This window comes from Semicossyphus pulcher, unplaced genomic scaffold, assembly GCF_022749685.1.
Source record: "Semicossyphus pulcher isolate SPU_LCO1_2020_fin unplaced genomic scaffold, fSemPul1.0.p SCAF_3, whole genome shotgun sequence".
Classification (NCBI taxonomy): domain Eukaryota; kingdom Metazoa; phylum Chordata; class Actinopteri; order Labriformes; family Labridae; genus Semicossyphus; species Semicossyphus pulcher.
In genome coordinates, this window is record NW_027211704.1 from 27,448,698 (window position 1) to 27,464,628 (window position 15,931).

The following is a 15,931-nucleotide window of genomic DNA, read 5'->3' on the forward strand; positions in this document are numbered from 1 at the left end:
ATTCTGTCAGTCAGTGAAGGCAGCATTTCTACGGGCAAAAGTGTGGAGTTGTTCTCTACCGTAACTGCTCTGTTAAATGCGCATTTTAAGGTTGATACATTGGCAGACAAAACATTTTTGCTCTTTAAAAAAATAAAACTTTAATATTGAACACATACTAATCCATCTACTTGGACATACCATGGTTGTCATTAATTTGTTCAAATTGTGAGCGGATCAAAACATTTGAGACCAATGTCAGTCTTGGTAGCCTAGGAGGACCGTATTTCATCATCATCATTTATTTATTTAAATCCTCAGAAAACACATTGAGGGAGAACCCTAATTTACAATGGTGCAGAGGTACAGACAATAATAGAGCAGATACAAATAAAATCATTATTAGTATTTGTTTTCATATAAAGTCAAAATTTTTGTAGCCAAGAGACTTCATAAAGTATGCCTATCTATCATTTGACAATGCAGATGAGGCTGATCATGGATAATATCATGGAGACCTGTGGCTTTATTCCCCACCTGACTCTTTAAGTGGTAAACAACAACATTAAATGATGGCTACAACTGACATTTTCCCTGGTCATAAGGGATTTTTGGTTGTTCCTACTATTCCTAATATTTTGGATCTGCAAATCTAGAAATCTGTAGCATGTGAGTTACATGCTAATGTAAATAATGTTTTCTAAATAAACATAACGTAGCAGAATGTACACCCATATATTCTTGACTGCACTCATGCATTGTGAAAATACAATAATGTTTTGAGATTTAAAAAAAAAAAGTAGTTTGAGTACTTATAGTTGTATAGTTGTGTACTTTGTCCACCACTGGAACAACCAACTTTGGAAGGACACTAAGAATTGAACCATAAGAAAGAGTGCGAAGTTATATCACAACTGGAGTGAAGGGCAGATCAGGGTAAACGTTGGGAAAATATACCTGTATCAAAATAAGTCAATGAAAAGCCATATTTGAGTCACCAATGTGACACCACCTCTAAAGAGACTCCTTATGTAAAAAACAAAAAAGTGTGGTGTGACCCTTTTACCACTCAAGCACTTTGATTTGAATGCATTGACAGCACACATTTGATTTTTAAATGAAACTCCATTGGGCTCACCAGATGTGCATCCGAAATGAAAAGTATTGCCTTCGCTACTCAGGCAGAAACACACACACACACACACACACACACACACACACACACACACACACACACACAACCTCCATTGGTCCTGCCCCTGCCATGTTTATAAACTCAGTCCAACTGGTTGCCTCCTCTTTCGGAAATCCAGTTGTATGCAATGCCATGCTCAATAAAACTTTCCATATGTGCATTATCTAGAACCAAAAACAAGGGCTTATCAAAGACTTAATGGAAAAAGTGTGACAGAGAGAGTCTGAGCTGGTGGGTAATCATACACTGATGTTATTGGTTATCTTAGATGAGGTGGAAGAAAACTTGAGGTGCAGGCGCATCAAAGGTCCTTGTAAAGTTTATCTACAGTTTGTTAATACTAACTGTAGGGCAGTTGAGCTTTAGGTCAAGGCTTGTGTTTAAAAAAAAAAAGAAATTACATATGAAAAATGAAAGAGGGCTGGTGTAGTGTAACACCTGTTTCAGTCAGTTTACACTGAGTTACTGGAATTTTTCATTCCTGCTGATTCACATCAGCTGCACATTGCGATAAATAATTTCACAGTTTACAGCTAAATCCAGGCCTTAATATCAGGGTACCTTGGAGGAATTATCCTGCAATATTGTGTTCAATGCTGCAGAATCAAACCAGCAACCCAGCTACAACTAGCCGCTTGACCTCTGGGCCGGTGATTAAGTAGTTCAGGTCAGAGACAAACAACTGACCTGTCTGCTTGTGGCTGACTGTGAGTGTCAGTTGTTTGATCTGCCTCAGTAGGAGAAATGTTTTCAAAATGGAGTGACAATAGATAAGCAGTTATTTTTATAGACTATGTTTGAGTCAGGGAAAGCATTCATCTATGTGTGACTGAAGTTTGGGGATTTTCATGGTGCAGTGTGTTTGAGAAACTAATTCCCAATCTACCAGACTGGTCTGTTAAGGAATGTTTTCCATGAAACTGGGTGAAGTGGCAACAGTTAGGGCTTAAATGAGTCCTCGTTGGGTCCAGCTCCAAAGACAGACATCATCCCAGTGGAGATAAGAGTTGATCCCAGTCCTCCAACCTAAACTGTAAGTGAAGGACACATCAGACCTTCAGGCTAAAATAGAATTTAAAGATAACTTCCATGCAACAATCTGAAATAATTCAAAGGTTAAACAAAAAAGCTGTAATATTTAGATAAGTGAGCTGTAGAGAAGCTGTTTGGCTTTATTTTTTTCCCTAAGCCATAGCTAGGATGGCTATTTCTTTCTTTCAGTCTTTTAGCTTCCAGTCTTTATGCCGTCTATGGCTTCATATTTAGTTGACTAATATAAGACCTGTATCAATTTATCAATCTTCATTTCTTAGAAAGCAAATAAACTCCTATCCCATAATAGCAAGATATATCTAAAAGAAAATATCAGCAAATTCCTTTTTCCTTATGCAAAAAAAAAAAAAGTCTGCAAAGTAATTTGTTGTTTTGAGTGACATGATCAGAGTGTGCCTTGGTGTCATTGTTAAATCTTCTTACTTGAAGTCTTTGTTGAAAGGCATCGGAGGGATCTAGATTTTAGCACGCGTATGGGTGTTTTTCTATGTCTTCAGAGTCATTCGTCATTTAGTAATCATCATCTCTCTTCTTTTGATATGTCAAAGGCATGTGGGCCATGGGGGAAACAGAAAGATGAATTATTGCTTTAAGGGATGCCTTTTCATGCATTGCTGAAACATGACGTAACTACAAAAGGAATACTCTATCCATCTAATATTGTCAAAACTTAGTTTAGCCCCCCAAATGATTTATATGCCAATAGTATGGTTTGTTTTTCTTACAAACATCCGCAGCTTATTGTGCTTTCCACCGGGGAGTTGAAGTTTTGTAGCTTCAGTGCCTTGAGTAGATGAATGACTTCAAAGTCTGCTTGAAGAGGTCTCTGGTTGACCTCTCCGACAGGCTGGGCGAGTATCTAACAAGCAATAGGTTGCACAGACCTTTGCTGGCGTGTAACTGACAGATAGTGTGAACCAAATAACTGCCCTTGCTCTGTCAGTCTGTTATGACAGAGAACAGCAGCTCAACCGTCACAACATACTTACAGGCATAAACATGTAAATGTGTGATTGGTAATGACTGCAAAACACAGGTGTCTCCAGTGGTGTGGGGCAAATAAAACAGAGCTGTAACACTCCCATGGCATGGCACACATGCAATGCCTTACTGAATGCAGTTGATAATCAAATGCAGTATGACAAAAACAGATCCCCAGTAGAGATAATAATGTGAAAAATATTTGCCTTAGCTGAAAAGATCATTATCACAAACTGCTAAGAGGACAAGCTGAAGCCAAAAATATTTTGCTTCGCTTCTCAGAGCGGACTGCTCTGAATTCACTCAGGGAGGTGAGAAACTGGTTGTGGGTCAGTGGAACCCAGATTTACCCAAAAGCAAAATTGCACAGGTAGGGAAAATCCCCATTTGATATGAACTAAGTCAAAGTCTCAGAACTAAACCAAGCAAGCAAAAACTAAGAAAAAAAGAGAGTCAAAAGCAATTACTCCCTAGATGCAACTTCAACTTATGTGCAATAATTACTGTCGTTATATATGTTATTATAATTTTTGTGATGTGTAAAGGGTTTTAGGTAAATGGTAAATGGACTGTACTTATATAGCGCTTTTCTAGTCCTTGCGACCACTCAAAGCTGCTTTTACACTACATATCACATTCACTCATTCACACACACATTTATACACTGATGGCAGAGGCTGCTACGTAAAGTGCCCAACTGTCAATCAGATATCACATTCATACCTGTTGGCTATGCCACCGGGAGCAATTTGGGGTTCAGTGTCTTGCCAAAGGACTCTTCGACATGTAGCCTGAGGGAGCTGGGGAATCGAACCTCCCACCTTCCAACTGAAAGACGACCGACTCTACCACTGAACCACAGCCGCCCCGAAATCCCTTTTTTCAGTACAGGTTCCCAATGTATATAATTAATCTCCCTGCATTAAAATATGTTTTTCTTGTAGCTTGTAGCTGCTCATAGAAGCGTACTGTTGACTGTGGTTTCACAAGTTTAGTGTATCATCAACAATCATTAGAATAACAGACAGAAGCGAGAGCAAGAGATCTCAACAAAGCAGCAGGGGACCCATTACAAATGAAATGTTCAGCTTCTTACTATCAGCTCTCACACATTTTATCTCCATAGGTATTTTTGTCTATGTATCTTTTCTGAAAATCTGACATTGAAATGTGTCACAATCGTATTTTATTTCAGCCATAAATGAAGAGTGAAACTTTTGCTGTCACATAGGCTGCTGTGACTCTGCTGCTGTTAGCCCAGTCTCACTTGTGGGGGGAAATGGTATCTGCCTTGGAAATGATTAATAACAAACAGTTCTTATAAATGTTATTCTCAAAAGTATTTACAATACATAAAATTACATTTCCACAGTATCTTTAAAATGTTTGTTTTCCAATGAACAATGTTGTTGCTAATTCTAATTCCTTAGCCAGATATACAGCATCTCACTTTTTTCTGTACTAATGATGCCTATATTTTTCAAGGTAAATATCTACCTGAAACTAACAGTAGTGTGTAACATGCTGTAAATCTTGTATAGAGCCTCAACATTTTTCAGATGGATTTTCATAATGCATTAGTTACAGAGGTTTCCAAGGCACAAGTGTGTAATATTAGGAACATATGAGTCCCTCTGCAGGAGGGAGGGGAGGAAGGCACTTATTTTTTGCAAGCTCTGTTCTCACTGGGTCCATAAATAACATTCAAGTATACTTGGCACATCTTATCTTGGCTTATTAGAAAACGTTTGAAGATAAAAGTTTAAAGGTAAACTATATAGAGTTAAGGACATGCTTTCAAATCCACAAAACCTATTCAATGTTCAATACATTGTATCTTACCATGAACATTTTTTGCATTCCTGTTTAATTTTTTTTTTGTACATTAAGCAACCAAATGCAGACATGATCCCAAAGTGGAAGCCCTGTTTGATACAAAGCAGCTCATATAAAGTGAATTATACATTGTGATGATGTTTCACCCATTCAGCACTACTCTTCAACCCACCAGAAGAGTAGTAGAAGACATTTGACTGTACAGTTGGCTGTTTGGTGTATATAAATACCCGTATTAAAAATGTTCCCGCACTTAAACATATGCATATAATGCAAAATGAAGATTTTGTTTTCTTACCACAGTCAGGGAGGAGATTGATATAGATGACTTGGTTGACAAAGCATCTTTGAACCATGGGAGTGAAGGCCAACTGTTAGCAAAAACGGACTACAGGCCAGATCTTATATCCCTTTTCTTTAGCTTGATTTTTTACAGTCTGACTAGCAATTTGAGGCACTGCCTAAATTGAGATTACCTGTTCAGTTGCCTAAACTCAACCACACATGAATCAATGTCATGTCCGTCCATCAGAAAACCATTTTATGAGTCTTTTAGAATTATATTCCAGGGCAGTCAGCTTTGCACTGGCAAACATATTGGACCAGAATACAAAATGCTCATATATATGTTTTTTTTGGAAGACAGACGACAGATTTTTGTTCGGTATGAGGGCTCAATTGTTCCAATTAATGAACTGAGGCTTGATGCCAAATATTTCTTAGATGCAAATTAGTAAAAAAAAAGAGATCATACATCTTCACAAAGCTTGCTGAATTGAAAATGGCTGTCTCCTTCAAAATGGGTTGGTTTATTAATTCCAATCAATTTAAATATCAACGCTGATTTTACAGATATCACTTAAACTCTAAAAAAAGTCCTTTTAAATGAAACAAAACAATTATAATAAAGTGTAGACAAGAAAGCTGTGGATTACGTTTTTAATAGATAACTATACCAGCAAGCACTACCACAGGCACTTTTACACAGAATGATTAAAATGTGTAATCTAAATCACAGTTTTTTAGTTTCTGAGGACCACTATAGAAAGGTGATTACTTGAATACGAAACATAATTTAAGTGACAACAACTGGGATCAAAAAGCAGGAATTATGGACTGAAGGTGTCATAATTGTGTATGTGATAAAGCACAAAAACAAACAGCCTGATTAAAGCAATCAAACCAGTTACCCTGAGCAGCACAACATGGCGAGAGGGGTTCACTGAGGGATAACTCAATATACAAGGAAACAAGGCAATGGTCTGTGTAAGTAACATTAGGAGCTAATTTGAAACAAGCCCCTTCTAATTAGCCATTACCAAAATAACAGACTGAGGTCATAGTTATTACTTTCTCTTATTGGGACCATTGGCTTGGGTTTGAGTCCATTTCAGAAATAAAGTATTTTTAAACTCTGTTTTAAATGCAGCCTTAATCTGAACAGTTGGCCACACAATCTTGTTGGGATTTTCTTTGATGTTTTTATTGTCATATGAATAAATACAAATACAATTTCAGATGGAATTTATGTTTAAGTATTCAAGTATTCTCAGTTGTTGCCTCTTTCTACAGCTTCTTACTATTAGAAACACAGTCTTACATGAAATTTTATTTTGTAAAAATGCTCAAATTTTTCACACACTTGCATGCACCAATTAGCAATCACATTTTGTTTTGCTGGCTCCGATTGCTGATGTTAACATTCATTTGTTTATGCTGAAGAAAGAAAGCATTTTTGCTACAGTCATAAACAAAAAAATACCTACAAACATGTATGAAATAGGCCTTCTAAGAAGCAAATACATTTGCTGTCTTGTCGCCAATTCGATTGCTGAATCTATCTGGTCTGTGCTGATTAGATCGGAATGAAAATAGTTCCTCTGCTTGTATTCTTTGTAGACATGGGAAAACAAACACACCTCAACTCCAAAGCTGAGTAGAACCTCCATAAAAAAAAGCTTCTTCCTTATATTGGGATTTTTAGGATGCGCGTTGTTCTCCTTGGATCATGGTGCAAGATAAATCTCACTAAGGAAACAGTGAGTGGGCTGAGCTCAAAATAACATGCAGTAGCTTTGGATTAAAAATATCATGTGCGAAAATATGTTAAATCCTCAAACAAAACAAGAGTTTCCTGTTTAGCGCTCCAGTTTCTGACCTACTTGTTGTACACAAATGTGTAAGGCTTAATAACTTGTGTATTTTGTAAAAGGATATGGAAATATTAAGCTTGAGGCAGTCCTGCTTTGTGTCTCTGAACACATTGTGCATCTCCTTTGGCAGCTGTAATGACGTAATATAAAGTAATTGTGATGTGTGGAGTAAATATAGTGCTTTACAAACAGTAAAATCACAGATAAGAGAGAAAAATAACACATTAGTTGTTAAACAGAGATGTGAAACAATAAATTGGGACACATAATTGTGAGAAAAGAATATAAAATGGGTCATCGAAATTACACTGGCATATTCATATATTTTCATCAGATATCAAAATATGGCACCTTTGTTGCAAGCGGGATCCCTATGGTGATCAATAGACAAATGAATCTCAGTCAATTATCAGCTCACTTTTTTTCATTATTTTGATCTAAGTTGTCTTATCTACACATTCATATTCATGATCTTGTGATGTTTGTTTTAAACATGAGAGGTGTTTTGGAGATGCTATGCTAAATATTTGAGGCTCAATAGAAGAGATACTGATTGTTTAGAATTTGCTGATTTATTTTAAGACACCAACTATGCACTGGACTGTGTGAGCTGCCTATCTGGCTGCCCTGGTGCCCTCCAGAGCAAATGTTGACTCTGCAGTGGGTCCTAATCAGTGATCTAAGGACTAACTAAACCGTTTTCCTTAAAACCTTTCATGCCACTTATAACTCTGCTCCGGCATACACAGTCCTCACTCGAGATGGGGATTACATGGCTTGCATATCCTGCCCCCTTTATCTGGACATTCTCCAGCATAACTTTAAGTTAGCCCATGAGTCATGCTTCTAAGTGTTGTGACCAGACCAGCAATTTTGTTATATAGAACTGAATCAATATCTTTGCTCATAAGAACACAGTGAAACCAAAACACACGTCTGACTTTACTGATTGAACGCGATATACAAAACATAACAGACTCCTATTATGACATACAAATCTTCTTAAATATATTGACTGTTTTTTTCTGGATATGGAGAACTTACTATGCACAAAAATATTTTTCACCAATATAACATGGAGCAAATTCCCGCAATTGAACCTGACTGAGAAATGTGATACTGATGAGGTATGTTCTCAACAAATTATTTGTTTTGACCCAACTATTGTAAGAGGAACATTGCCGTCTTGAGTAACTTATACAAAATGCAATGGAAGCATAGTGAGTACATGAGCTCACTGCAACAAACCTAGTGAGCTATAGCTACACAAGAGACCAGAGAATACCAATTACATGGAATATGTATGTTTGAACACAGTTTTAGTCATGTTAAAAAAATGTACATTAGTCCCCATCTGGAGGTACAACATTTAAAAGCTGGATTAAATATACTTTAAGTACGTATTATTGCTTTCAGATGTCATAGGAACTCTAAATTGTTGTAAAAGTAAATAAAATATCTAAAATATTTGTATATTAATCTGTTGTTGTTTTTCCAATAAACATTCGTGGTCCTTCCTTCCAAATCATCAAATGGTTAAGGTAAACAATGTGTTAAGTGTGATTTCGGACTTGTGGCTTCCACAGGCCAAATTTGCTTGCTGAATGCAAATTCTCACAACAGCTAGTATTTACTTTGTGTTATCACAAACAAATGTTTAAGAATATTTATTTCGCAACAAACAACGAATGTATGTTGAAGATGTCTTTAGATGCAAATTAGTAAAAAAAAAAAAAAAAGATCATACATCTTCACAAAGCTTGCTGAATTGAAAATGGCTGTCTCCTTCAAAATGGGTTGGTTTATTAATTCCAATCAATTTAAATATCAACGCTGATTTTACAGATATCACTTAAACTCTAAAATATACAACAGTAAACTTTTTGCAATTCTTTGAGGTCAGTATAAATACTTGAAGCAAGCACTGTAGTGAAGAGGGAAGTTTGCTCTGTTCTCAAACATAGATGCTGCCCTGCAATTAGTGTTTGAGATTTGGCAGCTGCATTTAACCGCAGAGTATGTACAGTAAATTTGTGGAGTCTCTTGGTCAGAGCCACATCATTAACCTTCTGGAACTGCACCAGCAACAACTGAGTGCCCCTTTTACTGTCCATTGTTGCTTAGCGATGGACAAACAACCAAACAAAACAGACACACAAATCAATAGAACTTAAAACTACATTTAACATGGACCAATTCTGCTTTTGCCAGTATGCTTTGTTACCAAGAAGGTTTTTGAATAAACTGGTAAAGTAGCTTATAAAAAACCTAAATTGCAAAACATTTAAAACTATTCTAGAGCTGCTGCCATTGATTTGATACAGTGTACAGAACATACACACAATGCCTTCTAAGGCTGTAACACTGATTTTTAAATGACGTATTTTAAGACATGTTTGTGTATGTGTCGCTTCACCAGCAGTGTGTGTTTTCTACCTTAGATGTACCCAAGGTTAACCAGACTGGTGAAAGCACCAAACCTCTGGCTTGAGAGTTTGTAAACTATCTCAACCACACGTATATAGCTGGGCAACTGCTGCTGAAATTAAGGTCCTGTCATGAGCTATTCCCCAGGGAGATAGCATAATTAAAAGGGCCTTGATGAACACATGGCATTGGTTCAAAAATATCATCCACAAATCCGCTAGAAAAGCTTTTTTATTTTGCATGTCACATGTGTAAGCTCCTTGCTGAGGGAGCAGGCTGTAAGCAGTGAGGGTTAAAGGCTCCCCAGGATCTCAGCTGCATGACATATGTCTTCTATTACAGTCCTTTTTCAAACATTTCATAAAGACTTGTGGCTTTTCAGTCTGCCTGAGAAGGAGGATTAGGCCCCTCTGAAATTGATTTATTTCTATGCCCTAACTGTATTAAATATAACTGACCATCAAAGTTGTCACAAAGAGGAAGGGTGGGGTAGGGGGGAATGAGCTGCTACATGTACCACAAAAAGGGGAGATTTCTTTTGAAGGCTATTTATCTAAAAAATGTCTTGTTTAGAGGCTTGACTGGGAGGCAGAAAATAGGTCATATTTCACCCACTAATGCAGCCAACCTTGGTGGCTGCAGGATTAATTCAAGCCAAAGTCATAACAAATGTGACACGTTGTGTAATAGTATGCTATACAGTGTTCCAAAATGGGTTACCTAAAGTTAATCCCTTTAAATATTCAATAGGATAAATTATCCAGTGTATTTTACATATATGGTAAAGTTCTCAACTCTCATGAACATTGTTTTAGACGAAAAGTCACAAAACCTTATTCAGTCTGGAACTAAAAATGGCTACCAAACAGGGACAGATGGACATGAGCCATATCAGCATTTAAAGCCTCTGACAGCCATGGTGGTGCGATTGACAGTATCTGTGTCTTAAACAAACATGGGTCTGTTGTCTTTTAAATGCTGCGCAGATGCCAGACACTACAAAAGGAAAATTTGCATTTTTTTCATTCTGTGTGGTAAGCTGACAGTTTAAAGACAACCCCCAATTTATCACTCACAGAAAAAATAAAGCAATGAAAAGACTAATGCTTAATATGTTCCTATCATATCACAGCAATGTGTGAATGACAATTACTATATTTAACTAAAGACAGCTTTAGGGAGATTGTTAATGGAAAAGTTGGGCAAGCAAGAAAGGATAAAAACACATGAATTTCATGTGAACAGTGTGTTTGTGTTTTCAATAATGAAAGAAGAACTGCCTTGTCTTGGGCTGTCATAAACATAGTTGCTAATTTTGAGCAACACATGAATGCTTAATAATTTCCACTTACATGCCATGGTATACTACACTACTACTATACTAACTACACTATACTTTACTATACTATACTATACTATACTATACTATACTAAGGCACTAACATTATCCTTTTGGCCATCAGTGAAACATCAATTCCAATCCTGTTTTCTGATGATTATGAAGTTCATAACAACACATGTAATTTGTTATAGCAGCTTTGAGTGGTCGCAAAGACTAGAAAAGCGAAATATAAGTACAGTCCATTCATACCCCAAGATGAGGAAAAGCCTTTTTCCTCAGCGCTATCTATTAAGAGGCATGTTGTGCAGCTGAAAAGAAGGTACAAAGTGATGCTATCTTTAAATGGCTGCGTTACATTAGCAATGTCTCTCCAACTCGCAGGTAATATTTGCTTTTTGTGTGTGTCTGACTTATTGAAACTTATGTGGGTTTGGGTAACATTAAGAAAGAAATATTAGATGTACAGAAAAGCAGCACTAACTAACTAACACAGGTACTGTTCGCTAAAATAATAGCTGCATTGAAATCGATTAATTGAGCATTAAGGTTTTGATGTTTTGTCACGGTGCTAACCTGGCCATGGCTACTTCTTCCAAGTACCTATTTCTGTCACTAAAGGAACTGAATCTCAGGGGGAAAGTGTATATACTGTAGATTGTATCATTGCATCAAAATAAAGTGAAACAGAATCAAGTTTAAAAAGCACTGTCAGCACACTCTTTAAAGAGTTGTCCAACAAAGTCCCTTTTTAGCTTCTCATAATGACAAATACCAACAAGAGCAAATTTGCAGACAGCTTGGAGAAAGCAGTGTGATATATCCTTATCCATCATCATTATTTGTCTTTACTGTTTTTGACCTCCTTCTGTCACAACAGAAGCAAACTGAAACTTAAATGATCTGTGTCATTGGTGAAAGCTTCCCACAAAACTGAGCTGCAAGCTATTTCTCAGAACACTGACTCCCAATCATTTCCAACATCTGGAACAACTATGGAATACATAAACAAAGAGCTGGGTAGGGGATGGGGGTTGGGTGCCATCATCACAAGGAATTCAAAGGAGAGTGGGGCAGTTTGAGACACAGTTAGTTGAGAGTTTACAAGATGGAATGTGAACAGTACTGACGGATGGGTCAGTAAAGCTCTCTCTTGTACTGAGGAAGTCTGTTCAAGAGCTGTAGGATCCCCGCTAACAGGCCTAGATTTTGTGGAAATGGGATCTTTGCTCTGTGGAGAGCATTCTTATGCTCATGCGGTGCTCTTACAGTGTATGAAATTCACATCTGAAGCTTCCCTGTATATTTTCTTTCCTGACATTCTAACCTATTACCTTGCATGCCACTGGGTTAGTAGATGATGTAAAAGTGATTATAAAACAGAACATTTCACTTTTCAAAACCTTTTTCAAAGCTTTATCTCACATATTTATACTAAGGGTAACTGTCAGAGTGGAGTAGAGGGACAATTGAGCCTGTTGCCAAAATCGAAATGATGAAGTAAAAGTTGATGACAGAAAAACCGTAGTGTGGAATGATAAAATATTTTAAGTGAATAAATAAATATAAAGCATGGAAAAAAATAAAACAAATTCCAGCAGCTGCACACACTGTAAAATTCAGTGGTAGTGAAAAGAAGCACCAAGAAAAAAGCCACATTAGTCCTAAATTTACTCAACAATATAACAAGAATATAAGAACATGAGAACTTTCCATCTTTTTATGTGAAAAAGTAAACCAAGGTTAATATTTAAATAGCTGTCTCTGTCAATATGACTGTGTCTAATAAAGGCCTCTGTTCGATCGAAAAATGCTCTGTTATTTTGACTTTGCTTGGCTTTTTCCCCACAGTGCACAGATCTTTTGTCTGACTATTTATTGCCTAAAGAAGTTTTTTTTGATCAGTGTACCCTCCCTCTCCAAAGCCCCTTTCCCACTCGTCCAAAAACCTGCTAACACCCGTTAACACCCAGCTTTTTTGCTTAGTGGGAAAGGTTACAATCGCCATTCAGACCAGGGTCACATGAGTCTGCATGAGACCCGGGTAATTATCACCTCGGCTCTGATCGGCAATGATGGGAACACAAAAACCGGGTTGACACACTAATCTCCGGCCCCTTTCCGGCACAATGCTATGATGCGCATTCTGCCCGCCTCCGTCTAAGCAGCGCTTGAACATCGTTCCAAATTTGTTAATAATAATACATTTTATTTAGAAGCGCCTTTCAGGACACTCAAGGTCGCTGTACAAACAAAAAAAAACAGTTGGCGCCCAGTTTGATAAATAGACTGAATGAATAATAGCTACATTAAGGCCTAACCACCGTAACATCTTCAATGGCCTCCATGCCGCTTACCAAAATGTAAAATGTAAGTTATTTCTGCGTACTATTGCTTACTAACCCTGTTTCCGACATGTTTGTGACGTCATACGGTGACATAGCAGAAAAAAAACCGAAAGGAGTATATTCCACTGGCAATGGGAAAAGAGACACTTGGCATTTATTAGCGGGTCTTCCTGGGTCTGAAATGTCTGAATGTCAATGCGCTTATTTTGGTGGGAAAGGGGTATAAGACTTATGCCAGGGCTACATGTATTGGCATATAATTTTCTACAAACATTATGGTTCCAAAAATCGAAATTAATTCAGTGATTTCTTGACTTTTACATTTTTGGATGAATTGCCATGTAAATTAAACAGGAACTGGTGGAAAGCATAATAGAGCTGGTTGGCTGGAAAGCTGGCTGATGGCTAGTAAGCAAGGAATCCGACGAGTAGATGGCTGAAGTGCAGACCAGAAGCTAGGAGGTTGGAAGTTAGTAGGCCATGGTTTGGTCAGGGAACTGGTCCAGCACAGAGGCTTGGGCTGATACCTAAAAACCTGGGACTGGAGGCTGGAGGGTTAAGATGAAACAGGCAAAGGGAAATCAGTAGTGTTAATAAAGTCTTCATCCCAACCAGGTAGCAATGTTTTGAAACAATGCTTTATAGACACTTCGTGGCTTGAAAGTGCTGCCACCCTGTTCACAAAACCGGAGGCCTAGCTCCTAAATCACAAGGAACACACAAGGGCACAAGTTACCTCACATAGTTCTAAAGAAAACAATCAACTTGGGTCCAAGTAGGGCCAGTTCGTTCTGTCAAGGTTTGGAGTACACGCACCAGTGAATGAACCTAATTGCAAGTGAAATAGGCAGAATGATGCAATTCAATAACCTATTGCGTAGGAAAGCTTTCAGGCAGGCAGGCAGTTAGGTGGGCAGGTCGTGGCTATGTGCCTGTAGCTAATTCATTATTTGTCAAATGCGATTCTTTTTGTAGTGGTAACTGACTGGAGGTGTTAATTTATCAGACTAAAGAAGTCAGGAGAGCTTAAATGTAACTTTCCTCTCACATGCTGCAACTTCTCTGCTGGAAAAAGCAAACAACAAATCTGTTTCCCATGTACAGGCTGCCACAAATACATCACTTTATCTAGCTAACAAGCTAACAAACCATTTACAATGATCACAAACAATTATACATGTCCAAACACTAAAATATGATAATACTATAATTTCACTGAAGCTGGAGCACAGACTTTTTGGATGGCCTGTTAGGGCTAGGGTTATTTAGTTGATTAGTACAGCATATCATGTCTGAAATTTGTAAGAAAAAATCCCCAAAAGGTCCCAACAACACAGCCAAGAGGTTTATTTCAGGGATTGAATTAGCTGAGGGGACACCTAGCAGACAGCTTGCAGCATCCACCCGCCACTCAAAGTGGCAACGGCCATAATTTTTATGAACATAAATGGTCAAGGATAAATGAACTGCTCTATTCAAATCTTCTGACAACAATTGGTTTACTGTACCGCCATATTCACCATTTCACACCCACACATATTCATACACTGATCGCAGAGGTTGCTTTGCAGAGGATGACCTAATCTAATCACATTTAAATACACGGGAAGACCAATGGTTATGTATTCTAGTGCAATGCTGGAATTCAGGTTACGAATATTGGCAAAGGTTATCTATTATTTCCTCTTAAGTGGTTTTACAAACTTGGATGCTAATGCTGGGGAACATAATATGTTCAAATATGTCTCATATTCCCATGGTTTGCATATAAAAACCTTCCCTTATGCTGGATAATCTGAAGATTAGCAATTGTTGTTTTCTGAAAGGTAAAGCAGAGAAGTCCTATCTCGTCACCTGCAACAAGCTCTTAAACCCAACCAAATTTAAACTATTGGGTTGTGACATCATGAAATGGATTACCAATAGAGATTTGTAACAGTGTTGAAAGATAAACAATCACGATGTCAGTCAATCAATCGATCAATCAATCAATTTTTTGATTTAGCACCAAATCATAACGGAAGTTATCTGAGGACACTTCACAAAAAGAGACCATACTCTATTATATTATTTACTGAGACGCAACATTAATCCATCATGAGCATGTGTTTGGCAACATTTTACAACAGTGGTAAGGAAAAACTTTTAACAGACAGAAACCTTGAGCAGACTCATGGTCAACAGCCATCTGTATCGACTAGAAGGGCAGAGAAAGGAGGATAGGGGGAGATGCAGAAAGAGAGAGATGAATAGAGCCAGACAAGTAGAGCAAAAACAACAGATAATACAGACTTATGGCTATAATGTCAATAATAGTAGTAGAACTACAGTATGTATAATATTAGCAATAACAAGTACAGTAATGATGATATAAGTATGACTGATAATTGTAGCAGTTGAAGTCAAACTGGTCTGTTATTAGCATTAACAACTACAATAATGATAATATAGACTGATAATAATAATTAATTGTAGCAGTTGTAGTCGAGCATGTCTTGCTGATATTAACATGAGATCAGAAAACGTTTCCATGTATCATTCTAGAAAGCATGGACAATACAATTGAATATTTTTGTCATTTATTTGAGGAACGTTTTGTTTCATGCCAATTAGTAAATGT